Genomic DNA, 15,000 nt, shown 5'->3' with positions numbered 1-15,000 from the left:
AAAAATTTGGCTGAGAGCAGAGGCATTTCAGCTTAATTTGAAATACCTTCATGTGAAAATTACAGTTACTATGGTGACCAAAATCACGAATAATCTCGTCGCGCGAGTTACGAAAAAATGGCGGAAAGATTTCCGTGCAGATTTTAAAAATCAGGAGAGTCAAGAACTAACAGAAAATTCAGAAAACCAAAATAATAAGAAAAGTACAGCGACCTGGTTCAATGTCTGGACCAACTTGGCCGAAAACAAAAACATTGAAGCCAATTTGCCCGCCTAGAAAGCGAAACAACTCGACGAAAAGTTGCAAAAGTTCTTTGCGCTACATGAATTTCTCAGGTTATAGTATAAACAAATAATAGCATGATTTGTATGTGGTATTTGACATTAATACCACTCGCAATATTTCAAAATTGTCTCAAATTTCACTCGCCTAACGGCTCGTGCAATTATGTATAACGAAGAGAAAATGAGGGAACAGAGAGGGAGGCTCCCGGTCCGGCCCTTGGGATATGTCATGTCCACGAAAGTCATTTTTAGACGAGCGGAAGTCTTTGTTCTAGCGGAAGTCTCTCTTCCGAGACGTTCGCATGCAACGTCAACCTCGGTCTGATGTTTGAAAGAAAATAAATACTCATCAGCCTTCTACCTGGGCTGCCATTTTCTCTTTGCACTAAGAACCTGAGCGCGAGGAAAGACTGCATGCGGACGTCTCGGAAGACAGACTTTCGCTAGAACAAAAACTTTCGCTGGTTTAAAAATATCTTTACGAGAATGACACAGTAAGTCTAAATTACAGAGCTTGAACTGGTGATTGAAAGTGAGAAATCAGTCATCGAGCCAGTGCATTGTATCACCATTTAAGGTAAATACTAGACTCTCTACAAATGACAATAACACTCACACCAGGGTAAAAGAAAAACAAATAAAAACACTGTGTTCACAGATACAAAGGGCAACGTTAGTCAAGGTACAGGATTTAGAACAGGTAGTTTCCAGCCTTCCTAATGTGAAATTTGGCATGCTCTATTTCCCGTAACTAGAAATTGAGGAAAACTTGGCCCTTAAATTGAACAAGAGAAATTGTGAGGGTTTGGTTTCTCTATCAACCAAAGCAAGGGCCGATCTGTCTGGTAACTACTTTAACACCGCTATTAACAACAGAGCCGGAGTTAAGAGAATACCCGTGGTGGGTTTCGCGGGGAAGGGGTATTATGTTTGAAAGAAAACCTTTATCCCTTTTTTTCTGCATTAACTTTTGGCATGATTTTTCCCGCCTTTGACTGAGTGGCAGCAAGCCTGAACGGCTAAGGGCTACATCGTATGGCAGCCCAAGGAAAATGATGTTAAATGCCCTCTTTTGTATCGATTCTAGGGTTTTGCTCAGATAAGCCGGAAAGTCTGCAAAGACCGGTGCTGCATATTCAATAACTGATCTAACCAGGCTACAGTATACTTGAACCAAGTCCTGCCAGGACACGCCACATATTTCTACATATTTCACCCGTGTATACCAACTTGCTACCAATTTGTTAACTAACACAGCAAACAATATTGGTGCAAGTTTGGTCCCCTGGGGGATGCCACCATTAGGAAAAACAGGGGGGAGCGGGGAGATAGCGTCACCAATTTTTACCCGTTGTGAACTGCGCGAGAGGAAATCGGCGATCCACCCAATAATAGCATCATGAACCCCAAGAGACCTAAGCTCTGACATAAGTACCGTGTGATCCACAATATCAAACCCTTTGCTAAAGTCAGCTAGAAAAAGACGGACATAGCAAGCACCCTTATCTAAATATTCTATAATACAATGAACTAAATAAACTAGAGCGTGTTTCGTAGATTTGCCGCAGACGGCAAACTGTTTGTTATGTTGGTCCACCACCTGCTTATATAGCAAGTTGAGCGGAAACCCTCCATGATTTTAGTCAACTGAGAGGTAAGAGTTATCAGCCGCAGGTCTTCTTCGACTGCTTTAGGAGGCGTAGTCTTGGGAATGGGAAAAACCAGAGATGATTCGAATTGACTAGGGACCACGCTTTGCTCAATCGATGTATTGTAAAAATCAGCAATAACTCGAAGGCAAACAGTTCCAGCACTCTACTAGGGATACAATCAGGACCACTCATTGGATTTTCTTGTTTTTAACTCGCGCAATGCCTTGAATGCTGTTCTTGAATCAACTAGAAATCCTCACGGGACCTCCACGGCGATGTCGACGAGCGTCTGCAGTGGCGTGAAGTGTGACGTTAGGTCATACAAAAAGGTGTTAAACCGTTTCCCTAGCGCATCGACAGTAAGAATGTTTTCATCCAGCACCTGGGAAGGGTATAGGTGAGTATAAGGGAGGAAAAGATGCCTTGTTCTGTTTTAGAACCCCTAAAAAAACCAAGCCCCCGTTTTTTTTTTAACTACACACCCCTCCCCCGCCCCCTTAAAAAAAATACTTTTTTGAGATAATTGATTAAAAAAAAAACGGTTAAAAAATTTAAACTGGTTAAAAAAATTAACTGGTTAAAGAAAAATCAAAGCGAAAAAAAAAAAATCGCAACATATACACGCATTCTTTTTAAAGTTCTTTTACTGAGCTATCCAGGGAAAAGCACCCAGCTTCATCATTGATTTGATTTGTGTTATGCCACCAATCAGAAATAACCTGCGTCGAAACAATAACGGCATTCTTCTCAGCGATCCGAAGGGTTAAGCTCAAAATTCAATTGGGGAGGGAGCTGCGTCATTTTTATCCTCTGGGTTGTCACTGCCAACGTGAATATCATACACAGTGGTTTGAGAATCATTTGTGTTACTAAAGAGACAACTACCTCGCGGCGATTTTGAATTTGGTGAAAAATACTGTTCGCTGCAAAACGCAGTAGGCGGCAAACACCCTGGTCAGAGTTTTTCTCTGTCCTTATGTGGGCCCATTTCCATTAGAAGGGTTAACGCTCACATGGTGCATATGGGGTTAGGCTCAGGGTTAGGGTTAAACAAATAACAATGATTTAGAAAGTTGCCGAAATTACTCTCCCGAGAAGCTAATTTTACTTTCTTTGAAGCATCATCGGCAATCTTTGGTCCCATTTTGCAACAATTATTGTTCCTTCCCTTTTAATTTTGGTTTTTTGCGCCTTTAGATCCTCAATTAATATGGCCACTTTAATTTATAACTAAAAGACTGTTAAGACAAGCAACGTAAAGAATCTTCAGTTTCAATCTTATCTGGACGAAATAATTCCGTTTGTCCCCCTTTTTTTTATTCATCAGGAGAGACTTAACGCAATAAATACACAATACACAAAGGTCATTTTTTTCATGCCATCTGTCTTAAAGTGTCAAAAAGTCTATTACAACTTTGTTTTATCAAAGCCTTCAAAGTTAATTACTTTCGCTGTGGGACTGCTGAATTTTTTTTCTGAGTAATAATGTTTGAAAATAAAGCCTTACATACTTTGCATAATCGCATCAATATTCATTATTACCTGTCTCTGTCTCTTTTCCATTGAAAGATATCGCATCCTTAATAAATAGCCACTCAGGCAAAAGGAAAACAAGCAAACAAATAAACCAAAGCAATAAACAAAAGATAAAATTTTATTTTTTTGATTCCACGTAGCAGTTATCTTTGCATTCAGTTTCAATGTGTGCGACTTAGTGCTGGAAGGATCTTAAGGTCGTTCGCTTGAAAATCTTCCCACATTGAACTTTGTTTCATTTCTTGCCTGAAGTTAGGTCATAAATTACTTATTCCAAAGACGAAAAACAATGGGGGGGGGGGGGGGGACTTTGTCTCGGAGAAAAAGGCAAGGGAAATGCCCTAATTTCGTAATTTCGATAGATGACCATAGATAGGTCATCATAACGAGATGTAGCCTCATCTACTCATCCGTCGAAAATCATAAAAAATAATTTGTTAGAGTGAAGGTTTATGTGCATAGAAATATAGGAGTGGGTTTTTAAGATAATTGAATGCCGCTGGGGATGTCGTAAACAGTAAAGTGAATCCTCAACGAGCGTTTTCGCAAGCGCTACCCGTGCCGGAATTCAGGACACAATGAAGGAAAAAAAATTAAAACGATAACTTCCTACATTGTAATTTTTCTCATTTCATCATATATTATAGATTGTAAGAAGAGAAAGTGATTCATGTCTTAAAAAAGAGGAGTCACCGATGATCGAAACAAATAAAATCGATGTGATGTTGGGAAGCTCTTGGAAAATTTAGTTTGTCACGATTTTGCATGACCTGTCGGGGAAGGACTGGAACCTAAGACAGGATCGATCGATGAAAGATTTTTCTGAAAACTTTCTCGAGCATAGCAACGAAGTTTCAAGCGAGCGTTATCTTTATTTGGTTAGTGTTTTTGGAGTGTGATTTTTGTAAGTTTCCTCATAGGTCTGCACTATTCAATTGGATTAGAAAGAGAAGATAATTCTGCTCTATTTTCATGAAAGTGAAAGAAAAGAACTCAGTCCAAAAACATGCATTCATTTTGAACTAAGAAGTTCGTAACGTAATAAAAACGTTTAAAAAAACCAACCCTATTAAATTTACGCAACGTCGCTGACTAAAACTAACCTTCCTCGAGTTTTCAAAACCTGCAACCACTACTCGATTAGCCTCCCGGTCCTTCTCTTTAACGTTTCATGATGAATTGGAAATAAATGTACCATTCTTTAGCCAACCTGGAAATTTTCCTCCGGCTTTTTTGTCGCCATATTAAAGATTTTAACTAATGCTTGCAGTGATGCGTGACATATCACAGTCGCGTTACCTGCGCAGTAAAAGATGCGCACAAACAATTAGCGTGAACGTACTTAAATCACAAAGGTGGCCATTTCAGCTAGTTTTTTGCCGGGATTTAGGAAAGTCTTTTTATTGTTTCTGTGCTTTCATAACGAGTATTCAGGGCTTATTTTCTTCTTTTATTTGCTTGCACCGGGTCACGTTTTACAACGCCGTCGTTGAAACAATGGGTATCTTGGACCTGGGATGCCGAGCCAGCATCATACTGGCTCTATTAGGCTGGATTCGGGGTCTCTTCATCTTCTTAGTATTGTGCTCCTCTTTTGCCTTCATTCAAGACAGAAAAAAAAGCCCAAAGAATTGGTCGAAGGCCATTCTTTATCGCTTAAAACACTTCGTTATTGATTTTGGGAGCAGCGAGGGCATTGTCCTTGTTTGTAGATCCTTATTCATCCGGAAAAAAATTGTGTTAAAATAATATAGTTGGGAGCGATTCGTCAACGTTATCATCACAATCCACTTTGCTATAGAAATATATATCAAATCATACTCATCGGCTATGCTGATCGCATGCCGTTCGTTTGTCATTATTTGGGGATTTGTTCTTTCTTCGACGTGCGTTTACAGTGGTTTCAAATTCATTTCTCGTGCGAAAATACTTCAAATTCAGCTTAAGATGGTCGACTCGGAGATGTCACCGTAAAGACTCACTAAAGGCGATGAAAAACAACGAGGTCGCTAAAGTTCCTTTTGTTACAAGAGCCTAAGGGTTTGTTTGTTGTGCTCTGCAGCTGTATACGCAGTACTAGTTCGGTGTTTTTTAACAACATTTGAGGATTACTCCATGGTGGGTTCCTCAGGCATGTTCTCGCTTAGTTGAATTCTCCGTGGCATGTATAATTGCGTACTCTGGTCTGCAGCCTTCGGAACCACTTAGCAAGGGCAACATTTATACAAAAACTTGGCCGATCATTCCCCGATCAGGATTTTAAATAGAGAAGTGTGCTCTACGATCACGGTTTAATAGACAAGGGTAACTACTCGAAAAAAATTTGCTTTGTCGGGTGATCTACATTTTAATTAAGGCAAGGATAAAGTTATTAAAAACAAGCGTAAGCGGTCCCTCACAACGAGCCTTTTTAAAAACGGAAATCTAATTTGTCGACTGCGTCCACGGTTTTCTGTACCTACAGTGCAAATTTTGTTTTATTTGTTTATAGAAAGGAAGTTGTCTATGGCTTACTCTCTTTGTGTGGAATTGCCCCTCCTCTTGTAGCAGGTGCAAGTGGAAAAAGCCACGCAAGTCCCCTAAGGCGAAAAGTTTCTTTTAGTTTTGACCATTGAGATCGAGACGCGTACGGTGTCTGACGCTTTGACGGTTTATCGGTAAATTTGAGGTTATCGAGAAGTTGCCATGAGCAAGTGTAGTGCTGCGATGTAAGTCACGAAATGAAATGAAAGTAATGCGCAACTGGCTCCTTTTTGTAGAGAATGCAGAAAAATGGCAATGACAACTTGAGGAAAGGAAAGAAGGCAACATAATAGGTAATCCAAATAAGAACATGACCACTTGTTTCGTTATATGAATCATGCGCTAGTTGCTGCATGTAGTTGGTGATTCTATTCATTGTGAAGATATTGGTCTGTTTGTTCTGTTCTAAATATAAAAAATGTCAATGTCATTTTGAACTGAAGCGACTTTCTACGAACTTGAAACCGATACTGAGGTCAAAGTTCTCTTTGCCACTCGAATGTTATGAATGCTCGTAAATGGAAGAGATATTTGCAAAAAAATAACGTATCTATAATGCGATCAATTTTCTCTTTTAATTGCGCGCTTGGAGTTCATTGATTTCTTAAATTTCAAAGAGACCTTGGCACAACTCAGCTTGAAAAAAACATAATAACGCTAAGGTAAATGTTCTCCCTGCTTTCCAAGGACAAAACATGTGGACTGTGTACGCACATATATGGCAATAACTGCCACTGAACTTATATACTGCATAAACTCAAGATCATCAATCGTCCATGAAAAGAGTTTTGCTGAAAATCTACTTTTTATGGGCTTTAGGATGCGCACAGTCCCGTCACGGTCATTCTCAAAGGGAAAATTTGGCAGGTGGAGCGCCAATATTTGTGGAAGTTGGTTTTAATTTCACCGGCTGCATCAATAAACTCAGAAATCATGGTGAAATGCGTTATGTCCTAATATTGTTTCCAAATAACTCTACTATCGGCATGGGAAAATGAACACACAACCCTATTTTATGCCACATCATTTGTCGCTAGTTAGCCTGGTGTTGAACCTTTTTTTTTCTTATCCGATGTAAAAAAAAAAATTCGAGGAATTGGTCAAGGCATAAACAGATGTCATGTAATTAGTTTTCCTTACACCAATTGCAAGTTGGTGCTGTATCAATTTCCACACGTAACAAATTGAAATCAAAAACCTGTAGTTTTACTCCTTTTAATGTAACTTTGTTACATGTGGGAGACTGAATTTGCTTTTTTGGGTTATTGCTCGAGTAGATCTGAAGTAGCCTGAATCATCGTTAAGACGTTTCCTAATGAAATCACATGGGAGTTTTCTTTAAACAAAGTTTAGCTTATGGTTAACAAAACCGTGTTAGAATTATTATTTTTTCTCTTTTGCCACCCTTGTATGTAAAACTGATCGTCGTTCATTGTCAAGGAGGCAAGAGCAAAAGACAAAACCGATTAATTTTCTGACCTTGAGCAACTTCAAGGAACCCTTCATTGTTATACTGAAACTATACGTTTAAAATGTTACCCATTGGTCTTCATAGTAATCGTTTTCGTCAGTTGGTCTCTGATTGATACGTCGAAAACCCGCTCAAAAGTTTTTTATTAAAAACACATTAAAAAACCAAAATAGAAAATCAATGGTCTATTTTAAAAAGGGTGCGTTCGATTGGGAAATCCGGGTCTAGATTTTGTGTTCGTTTGGAAATCCGAAGATCCAGATTTTAAGATCGACATCCGGATTTCCCAATCGTACGCCCTCTTAAAGAGGTGAGGCAACGGACTCTAGTCTTTTCAAAGCGACTTTACAGGCAAGAGTCATCGTAACTACTTTAATCGTGTTTGCGAGCCTTCGTGTCGTTGTGTAGGAAGCCTCAATGAAACTCTATATATCATATTTCTCATTCGTTTTCATTAGTTAACTGTCATTGATACGTGCAAAAATTTAGCTTGGTCAAGGGCATTCTTACTGAAGAACTCGCAACTTTGCATAGAACTGCCATATTTTGATGTTTTACGAAACAAGCTTTTAGAATATATTCAAATTAATTCTAAATTTCCCCAAAAGTCAAAAGTGCCAATCCCAACATGACAATGCTAACACCAGTTGGCTTGTGTTAACTTAGTTTACTTCGCAATAACGGGACGTGACCGGAACTAATTATGGTCTAATTTCATAACTGTATGAGGATAAAAAGAAACCCGACACAGTTACGCCAGAATTGTCCGGAATCTGGAAATCGGTGGTAAGTTTAAATGATTTTGACTTTCTAAGTTGCGGTAAACGCGAAAAAAAATTCATCTTCGTTCCCAGGGTCTCTCTTGTAAACGGTAACAAGAGAGACCCTGGGAACGCGGTTGAAAACAAATTGTTTTTTTGTAAATTTCTCTCATTGGGTTCAGAAGAAAACAGTAGAGCATTAAAATGACGCATTTACTCTTCCCACTGTCTTTTAGGAATAAGGCATGCGTTTTCATCGCTGTTCTTTTAAGTTACTTAGTAAAATTTTCTTTGAATGCCAGCTCCTAGGGCTTTTGATCGAGAAGAACGTAGGGAATTAAGCGACTGCAGCCTTCTGTACCCATTTGGAACATGATCATGGAGGTGTGAGACAGCTGCAAGCAATTTTAAGCTTTTTCAGGTTGCTTGGCGTCAAGACGCGCGTTCTTAGGGAAGAACCGTTGAAATTGTCATAATTATGCATCCTACGACAGCCTTTTGGCCACTGAGACTGATATATACTTGAAGCCGGCATGAAAGAGGAGGATACGGAAAACACAAAGGCGAAAGAGCAATTATTAATTGTTGTTACGTAATTAGGTTTTGGTGCCTAGAAATATTTCTTTCATTGCCGATTTTTTTTTTAAAAAAGGTCTTTTACTGTTAATGAGCGACTGCATAACTGTTAATGAGCGACTGCATAAAGTTCTTTTTTATGAATTATGGTTTTTACAAGTTTATGTCAAAATTGCTTTCTCTAAATTTGAAGAGGGAAACCTATCGAAAAATATTGATTTTATTCGAATAAAAAATAAAAGTGGCTAGTAATAACTGCGAAACGTATTCTTTCCTATTCGTATTTTTTTTGTCTTTGCACTGACGATGTGGCATGATATGGATGTATATCACTTCTCGAAAGTGTTATATACCCAGCGGGCTGAACCTTTTTTGATCTTATTACGGGAAAAAAAGTAACCTACCAACATATTAGGACTGACTCAATGACAGTCCTGCGATTACTTTGTTACATGTGGGAGTCATGCGATCGATATTCTTTGCAATTGGTGAAGAGCTTTTTTGACTACAGCGTCGCAGGTGTCAAGCGCTTTACAGAAAATTTGTTCGCCGCGAATACCATACAAAACCTAGGAAGCTTAAAGAATTAAACAAAAATAAATACGAATAATAATATAATAAAATAGCAGTCGCCTAGTTTGTCAATTAAAATGAACAAGAAACGAGCCAATGCCATGCACAAATTAATGACACCAGGCCAAAAAGTCATTTAATATTACAGCCACGGACAACAACTTGATAAATATTTAGTGCTTAATTTCAAGATTATTTGCTTCATCCCACCGAGATGATATTGCAGCTTTGGCAACCGTTAGGAACTCCAAAGCGGTGTTTACTACGTGACAGTGTACCACCTACTCCGTACATTAGCAATGAAAATTGCTTTATTTTAAATTATTACTCATTAGTGCCACTGTTTCAAATCTGCCGACGCATTTTTTGGTGTTGTCACATTAAACGTATGCTTTGAGAATGTAGAAGTGTCGCCATCATATCTACTGACACGAATTTGAAGAATTTTAGAAAAAAATCTTTTCAATCCTTGAAATCTCTTTGCTAAAACACTTCTCAACAGTTCTCTATTTTGATAAGGTCTTAAAGATGCTGATTTTAAACGTAATTTGTTTTTTTGTTTCATTGCGAAAAATTTTCACTTGATTTTATCAGCCGAGAACAAATTGTGATTTTGTTTTTAAGCTGATATACTCTACACCGTAATCAATTCATGCGCTAGTGCGGCATTATCTAAGCAGCGGGCATCAGCGGGCTAAACTATGATACAATTAGTTTCTTGCTCGATGGCCGCAGCTTCAAGGCTTAGATGTTTTAGTGGAATCCGTCCAAACGTTCACCTCAACCAATAAACGAACCTTACGTCTTAAGAAGTTTTGCAATTATTGCAACTTCTCAAAATATCTTTTGAGCTTTAATTGAGAATGAACCTTTCTGAACCAAATGAATGCCGTTCAATTGTTCCGGCGACGGCAGAAAATTAATCAGGCATGATTTGAATGACATTTGTACATTATTATGAAGATTTAATCCACCCACACTTTGCATTTCGCAATAAAGTAAATATATATTGTAAACATAAAATAAGCTTCTCTACAAAGGACTTATGAGTATCAAATCATCGTTTGTCAGAGGGTCTTTCAGAAAGGTGAGCGCCTGCTTTGCTTGTTTCCATTCTACCCTTTCATATCTCAGGTGCATTTATGAATAGGCCTCGCTCTTTCCCGTTTTATTGTCAACAGTTTCAAATAACCATTAAATACCGCAGATGTATTTTTACTTGACAGCAACCATTATTTTCGAACACTCTCACTATTCACGACGGAATCACTCACTGCTGTCATGCCCTTTCTGGTGAGGACTTTGCCTGAAACGAGCATTTACCACTTCATTCTATTACCGTTAGGGAGTTTAAGAAACCACGACGGCTACGGCGACGAAAACGACACTTCAAAATATAAGTTTGAGCTATTCTAAGTACTTCATAGTTATTCCATCTTGTTTATATTCTTCAATATGAGCAAAGTGTCCTATAACTGGATTAGTAAGGACGGATTTGAAGTAAAGATTGAGACTGAAATATTCATTGTAGTTTGTCCACGTTGTCGTCAAAACCTTAAAATTGGTCATTTCACGTAGTAGTTTTGACGAGTAAGGGAGGGAATTGTTCAAAAATGCGTGCCGCACGTGCAGCACGATCATTTTGGTTCTTTTAACCAATAATATCACTGCTTTTTGGCGTTGTCGTTGCCGTATCCGTCGTAGTTTCTTAAACTCCCTATTCACGGCCTCAGTACGGGCTCGATTTGCAACATTTACAGGAACTTCAATCGCTGCTCCGGGCCTTGCAAAATGTGAATTGGTACTTTATATTCAACGCTTCAAAGACAGCATTAATAAACAAGAATTGTAAAACAGGGCTTTCGGTTTTTTTTTTTCCATAGCATACTTTTTGCTAACGAGCAGACAGCAGATCATCATGGAATTGTGAAGTTAGAAATGACGCATCGTTTTCTCATGGCAACAGATATGAAGTCGGAATCCGAAGTGTGTTCGAAATATAACTTTTCAATGATTTTTCTGTTTTTAACTTGACTTTGCTGACACAATGTTCAATGTTTATATTTTTCTGTATTGGAAAACTCGGGTTATGTTAAACTAGACGCTCCATGAAGCGTACACTGGGTTGCCTGTAGTAAGTATTACACAAAAACAGGAGGCCCTGAATTGGGTGGTATTGAACTGCAGCGTTCCTGTTAATTTTTTCAAGTGGGGGGTCATTTAGACCATTTGAGGGGTCACCCAGACGTCGTGCCAGCAGAGGTCCTTTGGCTCACACGTTTAATTATTTTGTAATGTCCTGTACCATTTTGAGGTCTTTTAGTTTTTTAAGCTTTGGTAATAAATTCAGTTTAAACATAACAAAACACGCTGTTGAGTATAACTCACTCGTTTTAAAAATATATATATATGTTCTGCAAAAAAACTAACTGCAAATTACTCCGACGGACGTTTTCCTGCATGTCACGCATGTCTAGAGTTGCACTAGGCAAACGTTTATTGGACACACTAAGGAAGGACTGAACATGTTTCCGCTTTACAATTTCTCTTCTCTTCAGTCTAATCTGATGCCAGGTCAAAACATTTTTTATCTTTACGTTTGCACCAAAAAGCGCAGTAAAAGCCGGGAGTTAACAGTAAACGACAAGCCAAAAGACAGATGAAGAAAAACATAACAGTTTTTATATGTAACTTTGAATCGAATTCTCATCGAAAGATTAATGACAATCGATGGTAAAGACACAAAAATTTCTGCAGTCTCTGACTTTTATGAATCAATGGAAAGATCATGATGTTCTGTCAAAAGGAAGAAATTGACCACGTGCTAGGCAATCATTAAAGTGCACGGAATCACCTAGTCTCAACTGAATGAACTACGGAAAAGAATGTTAATCGTTCGTCGTTTCCAGAGGAAAACAACGTACTTTTTAGCCAAAAAACTTCCGTCTTTGGTTTTCAATTTGGTTGTAATATTTAACTGAATATTTAAATTTCATCTGTCGGGTCAGGAAGCCTTCTTTGTGGATTCTTGAGAAACGTATCTATTTTGGCTTCAGGGTGAGCTAGTTACACAATCATGCGGTTGAGCGGCCAGAGACCTTATTCATAAATGGCGGTCACATTTATAATTCTTTTGTCCAATTGCAAATTAGCCTACCAAGCCTCATTTTAGAACAAGAATTCTTTTAATTCACTGTATGGTATCGGGGCTTGGTAAGCTAATTTGCACTTGGACAAAAGAATTATAAATTGACCGCCATTTATGAATAAGGTCTATGTAATTGAAAATCTAAATGTCTATGAAATACAAAAACAGACTTGCAAATCAAAATGCTGACAAGCACAAAAGCAAAAGAAATGGTAAACAAATGTAAAATTTTTTACTATCTAAATGTTTTTGGGTTAGAGTAAAGCGATATAAATTGGATTAACCAGGAAGTTAACGAAATATTGTTGCCTTCCCAAATAAAATTCATTTTCTGCTATAATGACAAAACATATCTTTTTCTGAGGTTGAAAACTTGGCTGCGTATTAATCATTTGTCAGAGAGAAAAAATTTCTGTCACCTCGCGTATCACAGCTCAACGCACGTTTGCAAATTTGTTGAGCTCGAATATTACTCATAAAGGCTGCCTTTTCCAGCGAAAATGTATTGAAACAAACAACATATTTGCTATTAGAGTCAAAAAACCCTTCCTATTTCATTGCGTGCGTGAAGAAACACTATCGTGTCAAATTACTATCCGCAACAAAAGAAATTTCAGGATCAAGTGTGGACTTTTTCAACCTAGAGCCATTTGAAACAAAAATGAAGTTAGGTGCTCGCCCATTTTTGGCGCCATCTCTTTTAAAATGTAGATTGTCCGCTTTCAAATTCCGCGCTTCATCGCGTCACTCTTATGCTAATGTATGCTTAATGAGGTATGAATATTAACTTTGTCCTGCCATTAGCGCCATGACCCTTTCCCGAAGAACCTTTCCCTCGAAAAATGAAGCACAAAATAGACGACAAACTTTCTTTCAAATAATTCTTGACTGCCACATTTCCAATTATTTTTTTACCTTAAGACTGTTCAAAATTGAGTGCAAATAAATACAAATAACCAGACAACAGAAATCACAGATCCACTTAAGATTTTCGATTCCTTCTCTGTCTTTGTTGAACCCATACGTTACCAGAGAATTTCAGTGTTGTACATAACACCACACTAGGTAATTTATTACAAATACACCTCACTTTGATTACGGCTCGACGGGCGAAAGATTGTTGTCGAAGTCCATTGCTCGCCGCTTTTAAGATTCCAGATATTTATTTTCAACCGCTTATCTTGTTTATCCAAATGATCTTCCGTTCTTGAGCTCCATAAAGGCATATTTTGTTTAAAGATCCACCAAAACAACATTAGTGTTTCAATGACTTCGATGCCATTGCAGGTTAATTGACTATTGTGTCCACCAAAGAAATCTACGCATTTCTCCTACCCCCTGACACCCATCAAAATACGCGCAGAAGACTCTACGCACAACAAGAAGACCTTTCCCGACACGGAAAAAAATAAAAATACGGAGAAATGAAACGAAGATTCCGACTGGGTTTGGCAACCCAGTAACTAGCCGAGTACTTATAGATAGCGAATTGAGTAAGGACTACAATTGTAGCTATAGCCTTCAAGCTACACTGTCCTAAGCTTTGCCACCACTAACCTGTACTACTTGTTGTAGAACTGGTCCTCACTCTCTGAGAGAAAACGACTCCACAACTTGATTGTTATAAGCAAACTTATATATTACACCTGATTTACATAAACTCTTCCACAAAACGCAAAACTCACGCAACGCAATTAACACTCTTAAAAATACACGAAACTACACCCGGTGTCCTCCGATAGTTTCTTTGGTCCCCTAATGGCCCCCGCAACAACTTCTGCGAGACAATTATGACCTGCAACATTTCGGTCGTGTGACCGCTTTCTTCTTACTGATGCCGAGTGCAAGTTCTTGGTACTTGGTCTTCTTGATATACTAGTGGTTTTGTGGGTGGGCCATATCTACTAGACAGTTCTTCTTTTGTCTGTGATCCTCTTCGGTCGTCGTTTTTTAGTGGAAACTTTTCTTCTTCATGTAAGACTTAAGTCGCAACACACTTTTCATTCGTTCTCTCTCTGGACGTGACCACTCTTCTATACATCCGACTGCCATGCTATACTGGCAGAGAGCAGTTCGTTTCAACCACGCAGTTTTTGCCAGGGCCGTCAAAGCGTTGACGTGTCAACGTAGGTACTCCGCCCCAGCGAGCAGCTCAAATGCCGCAAACAAAGACTGGACAGTTTTGTTCTTGTTCGTTGCAAATCCGACACTATCCAATCCCTCTTGTTACATTCTCTTTTTTTCGGATCTCCACCTTTTGTTCCATCCTATCAGATATCCGTGGTGCGGAGTGATGTTTGTTTCTAATCACAACCAGTTCTCGTTTCCCTTGTCCCAGATACACCGCGCTATGCATGCTGTGGTTCTCCTTCTTTGGCTTTCTATACTTCACCCATCCCCCGCTTCTCTTTGCATTTTTGAGGCTAGCCTCTTAATTTCACTCATTTTCCAGTTAATGATATTAAAACTATAGGT

General features: G+C 38.6%; 1 protein-coding gene across 3 annotated transcripts in view; it reads left to right on the top strand.

Annotated features, from left to right (window-relative positions):
- Positions 1-6,077: 6,077 nt before the first annotated feature.
- Positions 6,078-15,000, top strand: part of LOC138019575 (proline-rich transmembrane protein 4-like) — a 13,759-nt gene continuing 4,836 nt past the window's right edge. Inside the window, exon 1 of one of the 3 annotated variants that reach the window (XM_068866425.1) lies at positions 6,078-6,289. The gene's annotated coding sequence lies outside the window, so the exon portion shown is untranslated. Of the gene's footprint in view, positions 6,290-8,207; positions 8,254-10,435; positions 10,465-15,000 lie in introns of those variants that run through there. The other 2 variants (XM_068866426.1, XM_068866428.1) reach the window with 2 other exon arrangements.

The sequence above is a fragment of the Montipora capricornis genome, chromosome 10 (genome assembly GCF_036669925.1).
Source record: "Montipora capricornis isolate CH-2021 chromosome 10, ASM3666992v2, whole genome shotgun sequence".
Lineage (NCBI taxonomy): Eukaryota > Metazoa > Cnidaria > Anthozoa > Scleractinia > Acroporidae > Montipora > Montipora capricornis.
This window is presented reverse-complemented; position numbering and strand designations above follow the sequence as displayed.